Genomic DNA, 6638 nt, shown 5'->3' with positions numbered 1-6638 from the left:
CTCCACTCTCAGGCCTGGCCGTGGGAGGCCCCTGGGAGCCACACATCATGGATGTTGGGGGCCAGCAGGCAAATGGACCTTGTGTCGAAATCACCATTTGGAGAAAAGCTGCTCCCACATCAGCCGCAGCTCTCAGGGATTAAAGGCTTGTCGGCAAGAAATGAACTTCTTCCCCAGTTGGTTCTTGGTACGTTTGGTGGGGGGTGTTAGAGGAGCCGGGTTTGCAGACACAGACGCTGAAGAAAAGTGGATTCCTCAGGGGAAGTGGATTCAGAGCAGTAGGGCCCACGCAGCATTGCTGCATGGGGACTCCTGAGGGGCTACGAGGGAAGATAACCCAGAGGATAAAAATCGATTCCCTGTCTCCTTGCTGCGACATTCCCACGGTGATTTTGGGAGCGGCCAGGGATGGGTGCCGGGAAGCCACGTGCATCCTGCGCTCTGGAGATGGGTGCTGAACCGCACATCAGTGGTTTGAGGCTGTAGACGGTTTGGAAGGGGCTAGGGGGTCAGTTTATGGCTGGAGAGGACCTGGGGCAGGAGGCCTGGGCTGTGCGTGGGCTCCCCCTGTGACTTTGCACTAAGGGGCTCCTTCCCAGGGTTCTGAGGGACAGGAAAGATGTGTGGGGAAGCCCAGAGCTGCTGGCTCATTCTGGGGAGCTTTATCTTTCTTCCTTTAAACACATGATGGCTTTTGTGCTACTTAGGAGATTTTCAGACCTTTGCAGCAACCAGGAACCTTAAAGAGGGCAAACCCAGGGTACCTATATGAGGCAGGGGAAAGCAGGTGCTGTCTTTGAAGTTGGGAGTGGGAGGGCCCCAGAGCCCCCACCCCACCCCAGGGTGCTTCCACACCCCATCCCGCTCAGTTCCTCATACTCTAATGTGAAGGACCTTTGGCTGGGACCTGGGTCAGGAGGGGATAGAGGCCTCTGAGAGGCACCCAGTCCTTTTCTGAGATGGTGAAGAGGACTCTGATAAGTCAATGAGATTCTGGTGTTTCAAAGCCACCCAAAAGTGTCTATGGCAAAGTGATTAAAAATTGAATTATTTGTGGGCTTCCTGGGTGCCTCAGTTGGTTAAGCATCTGCCTTTGGTTCAGGTCATGGTCTCAGGGTCCTGGGATCGAGCCCCAAATAGGGCTTCCTGCTCAGTGGGAGAGTCTGCTTGTCCCTCTGCTTATGTGCTCTGTCTCAACAAATCACAATTTTTTTTAAATTTTAAAGATTTTTATTTTATTATTTTGGATGGAACTGGAATGGGAGGACACCTGTTTCCTTCTTTAGGAAACTGTTACAAAAAGAAGATCATGGATTGGGAGAGGGGATGATTTTCTAGGAAGAAAAAAGGTAAATAAGTGTAATTGTCTAAAAGTGGTGACAGTCTTGCTTGTAGATGTTCCTCCTGCATTTTGGGAAGTTGGAGAATCCATAATACTTTCAATTAAAGTTTTCCTGAGAATCCCCAGCTGACTTTGGGGGTGGAGAGCATTGTCCTTTGTGAAGATTTTGAGCTTCTGTGAGTGAGCAGACCTCCACTCCAGAGTGACATAAAAAGCAATCTGCACCTTCTTCCTGATTTGTCTGTAATGAAACTTGCTTTCCTCAGGTCCCAGCATTCGAGGCAGATAAATATGTTCCCTTTCGTTGGCTCTTACTTCAGCAAGATTTCCCATGTGCTTTCCTTGGCTGGCTGGGAAACTGGACCACAATTTATGGCATCTTAGGGGACAGGCGCGTAGAATTCCAGTGGGATCCCGGAACAGAACCTAATTGGAGATTAGAGACCATTGCGGTGTGAAGCTTTTCTTTGAGATCGAAAGAGGTGCATGTTATGCAAATATTAGCAAGTGTAAGTTCACACTGTCCATTGAAAATTTATAGACACATTATGGTCACAAAGGCTGGAAGATAAGTAGATTTTGGGAAAGATGCAGGTAAATTCAGGGAGGTGGCAAATTACCCCAGGGAAAGTAGAATGGCTAAAGAGTATGGCCCAAACTTTTTTTTTAAATTTTATTTATTTGCCTGAGATAGAGAGAGAGAGTACACACAAGCAGGCAGAGAGGCAGACAGAGGCAGCGAGAGAAGCAGGCTCCTCGCTGAGCAAGGAGCCCGATGTGGGACTCGATTCCAGGACCTTGGAATCATGACCTGAGCTGAAGGCAGCAGCTTAACCAACTGAGCCACCAGGCGTCCCTGGCCCAAACTTTTTTTTTTTTTAAAGATTTAATTTATTTATTTGACAGAGAGAAATCACAAGTAGATGGAGAGGCAGGCAGAGAGAGAGAGAGAGAGAGAGAGAGAGAGAGGGAAGCAGGCTCCCTGCCGAGCACTGAGCCACCCAGGCACCCCCTGGCCCAAACTTTTTAAAAAGATTTTATTCACTTATTTGACACACAGAGAGCGAGAAAGCACAAGTTGGGGGAATGGCAGAGGGAGAAGGAGAAGCAGGCTCCCCGCTGAGCAGGGAGGCAAATGTGTGGGACTCCATCCCATGACCCTGGGATCATGACCTGAGCTGAAGGCAGACACTTAACCGACTGAGCCACCCAGGCGCCCCCTGGCTCCAACTTCCAAAGATGGTGTATGAGCTACCTTTGGTGGGAAGGAATGAAGATCAGCAACTGTCCTTGATTCTGCTTCTCAGGAAGGCATTGTGATGTGGTGCCCAGGACTTTGGAGACAGACACACGCTTGGTGCCCTCTGGCTCTGCCGCAAAAGCAACACCTTCCAGAGGGCAGCTGCACGTACCGGGTGGCGTCACACAAGGTCAGACCCGGGAGGCACTCAGCCATGTCCCATTCCACCATCCTGCTGGGGTTAAAAAAATTACCTATATATATAAAAAAAAAAAGAACCAGAATAGTGGGAATGAATGAAAAATAAAAGTTTTCCTTTGAAGTAGTGGTAGTTCTCTTGTAGTACTTTTTTTCTCTCTCTCTCTTTTTTTTTCTTTCTTGGTTTGTTTTCTGGGGAAAGGGCCTGCCATGTGGGTTTTCAGTCAATGATGTTCCCTGACAATGATGTTCCCACCTCAAGGGGGTGGGCTCTGAGGAAACTTTTTTTTTTCAGGCTTTTGTTCTCTGGTGGTTTTTTGTTTGTTCACTTTTTTTCTCCTCACTTTGACCGCTTTTGATGGTTTTTGTAGTTTTAGAGGAAAACAAACCGCACCCTGATCTCCCTCTCAGAGAGAAGACTCAGTCTGGCTGCAGAGCCCAAATAAGTTCCCCGTTGGCCGCTGGCAGAGCATGTGATGTTGGCTTAGTTTCAGGTGTGTGAGACAGGCAACGGCTCTGTACATCTGAGGGCTCACCCCGGGAGTGTGCCCCTTAGTGCTATCTCCAGTTTCAAGTGTCCCCGATGTCATTCATGATCATAACGATGTAGGGTCACAGCGGGCATTGGGAGTCTGGGCTTCTGACTCTCGCCTGCTGCTCTGTACTATGTTTTCTATGTGTATTATTAGGATATTTGTTAAAATCTCAGTGGGGAGAAAGCCTGTTTGAGGGACCTTCTGTTTAATTCGCCTCTGGATCTCCTCACAGCTTTTGTCCAAAGAATGCTTGTCATGCGCTTCCAGACAAAACAGTAAGCTTTATGAGAGCAGGGTGTATTTCTTGCTTTATTTTCTCGTGTCCCCCTCCTCCCCCACCCCCCGTCGGAATGAATGTCGAGCTCCCAGGGGTGTTCAGTAACTATTTATTGAATGGATGACTTTGTATTTTTTTGTTCTTTAAGGATGAGAGTTTTCATAATGTCCCTCAACCTCTTTGATAATATTTGTAGTGTAAAAGGTCTTTAATGATTTGGTGCTTGGCCATATAGGTATATGCACATGTAAACTGAGAGGGTCAGTACGATCGGAAGCCAAAGTTAAAACATGAATAAAGGGCCATAAGAAAACAAATGGAGAAGCGCCGGGTGGCTCAGTTGGTTAAACGACTCTTGATTTTGGCCCAGGTCATGATCTCAGGGTCATGAGATTGAGCCCCACATTGAGCTCTATGCTCAGCAGGATGTCTGCTCGAGATTCTCTCTCTCCCTCTGCCCCTCCCCTGCACGCGCACATGCAGTCTCTCTCTCTCTCAAATAAACAAATCTTTTTAAAAAAATAGGAAAGAAATGCCCATAGAAAGATTCAGGATGGGGAAAAGAAGAAATAAGAGTATAGAATATGAGAAAGCAAAGTCTAGGGTTTGTTTGTTTTTTTCTCTATAAACTTGCAATAGAATATGGAAGTATGATTATTCTAGAACTAAGATTTGCATTCTTGAGAATTCTGTGTTTCATAGAAATATTCAAAATATAGCATGCCCTATATATTTGAAGTTAACTTTTGGTCTTATATTTTCCTGCATTTAGCATGGGAAATAACGATGATTAAAAGTATAGATGGTGACGTTTTTTGTTTGCTTAATTTTTATTTTTATAGATGTGTGTGTTGAGGCTTATACAAGTTATTTGATCAGTTGAAAAGATTGAAAAAATCTTAAATTCACAAAGTTCTAAAGAAACCTCTGCACTAAAAGCAAGCAGGTAAGCATTTTTTTTAACTAAGTAGCACATAAATTAATATTTCACATCCAGTCTAATTAGGCGGGGACAGCTTAGTTAGAATTCATTTCTAAACAAGAAGAAAATCCAGGTTTGTGGCTAGAATGTAGCTCCAGGAGAGTGGAGAGCATGAAATGGTGAAATCTATAACACGTTCCTATAAACCCTTTGGTTATAGACCACAGTTCCAACACTTCATTATGCTTGCAGTGGAAAAGTATATTTGGAACCACCTTCCCTGAGGACTAGCAAAGTCCTGTTGATCTTTAAGGCATACCTACCATTCATCTTGGTTTTTCTCCATCTCATTTTTTTCCTAGACATGCCCAGAGTATTACCATTGATGTATTTTGCACCAGCATTATATTATTATGAAACAGTATAGGACACATCCAGTTGAAATTTACAAACAGGAAAGAAAAAGCTTATGAAATAGGAAAAAGATGATGGCTCTCTTTGTTATACTGTGATTGTCTTGTTCCCTTCCTGGTGTGAATTTTCAATCAGCCAGGGTAGATGAGTGACTCAGAAAATGAGTAGTTAGGTCCTGTCAGCACCGTGAGACACACAGTGGTGCAGTGGGAGTAGCCCGGGCTGGTTCTGCACATACCAGCTGGGCTGCCTGCGTCAAGGTCGCCTGTTGCCCTGCGTGCCCTGCGTGCTCTGTTGTGTGAGGCTAACAGTCCCTCCCCCTGCAGGCGGAGTTAGGTTTCTAAATTTTAGGAATTAAGGTTTTAGATTTGGAAGGAACTTGAGAGACCATATGCTCCACATGTCTCATGATGGAGATTAAGAACGGACACATCCCAAAGGAAGCGATTCTCTGGTCCTAGGTCTCTGACCCTTTCACATCAAGGCATTCAACTAAGTGGTCAGCCTCCACTGTGCTTGTGTCTCTAGCCCGTTGCACTCGTGCTTCTGCCCAGGTTTGTCCACACTTAGCAGACAGTCTGTACACGGCCCTTCTGCAGCCCGTGTGTCTCCAGCGGCTCTGCTTTGCTGCGGCCCTTGGCAGCACCTGCAGCCCCTCCAGCCATGTCCACATTCAGCCCCTGGGGAGCTGGCCCTCCAGTGTTCTTCTCGTCTTTACTGTTGCTGCTGTGCTCCTCGGATAGAAACACCTCAGTGAGCTCTGTGTCTACAATCCTGTCCCTTTGCCGCACTGTCTTTGATAAACAGCCATTGTGCGCTTTCTTGCTCAGAATTACCTTGGAGGACTTTTTTCTCCAGAAGAGCAGCTCTGAGCTCTGGAGTCAGGAAAGCCAGAGCAGTGTCAGCGAATGGTAAATCCATCTTGCTCTGCTAGGCCCAGAAATGCCGAGATAAGCATAAATAGGAAATGCGCATGGGATCAGTCAGTAGAGGTTGGGATTAGGCTTCTGCATTGGTCATGCCCAGCGCCTGCCTTCCCTCCACACCAGTTCTGATGCTCTGGGATGGGGCACACCGTGGCAGGTCTCCAGACATTTTTGGGTTTCCTTACAGTGTGTTTCCTCACTACCTGACTGCCCATCCTCAGATGTGGGATGCCTCATAGAGCCCAGCAGGGGCTTTGGGGCCATTGTTGTGTTTTTTTTTTTTCTTTCACTGTTCGGCTTCCTTTTGAGTGGGGTTGACGCTTTCTAATGTGGGGGGCAAGAGGGAAGTGTATCCAGTCCACTTGATGGCAGATGCACTGTGAGTGATTTCTCACCAGCTCCCAGAGCACCGAGCTTGCTCTTTCTGCCGTTGGGTAAATGTAAACTTGGAGTCCTCTGCTCTGAGAAATTTCCCAGGTTGCTGCTAGGCGGTCAGTTTTAGCTGATTGAGGAGACAGCAGTAGTTGGTACTGGGGAGGTACTTGGGAGGGAGAATGAGGTAGGCGGAGAAGAAGAGGGGGATTCGCGTATGAACGGTAGGACAGGGCAAGAGAGAGGAGGGGCTTAGGGAATGGGAGAAGAAGGGCACGAATGGGAGAGCCCGAGAAACGTGGTGGAAACATGCAGCTGTACCCACACTGACCTAAAATAGCTCCATCCCCTTGCCTGGGCCCTGTGGCCCGGGCCAGGCTGCGTCGGTGGCTTCTATGACCTCCCCGCTCC

The 6638-nt window shown here is 47.2% G+C and overlaps 1 protein-coding gene across 1 annotated transcript in view; it reads left to right on the top strand.

Annotated features, from left to right (window-relative positions):
- Positions 1–4423: 4423 nt before the first annotated feature.
- LOC309853128 (uncharacterized protein) overlaps positions 4424–6638 on the top strand; it is a 52623-nt gene continuing 50408 nt past the window's right edge. Inside the window, exon 1 of the mRNA XM_082710941.1 lies at positions 4424–4539. The gene's annotated coding sequence lies outside the window, so the exon portion shown is untranslated. The remainder of the gene's footprint in view (positions 4540–6638) is intronic.

The sequence above is a fragment of the Mustela nivalis genome, assembly GCF_964662115.1.
Source record: "Mustela nivalis genome assembly, chromosome: 18".
Taxonomy (NCBI): Eukaryota; Metazoa; Chordata; class Mammalia; order Carnivora; family Mustelidae; genus Mustela; species Mustela nivalis.
Note: the sequence above shows the minus strand (reverse complement) of the source record. Positions and strands in the feature narration are given on the sequence as shown.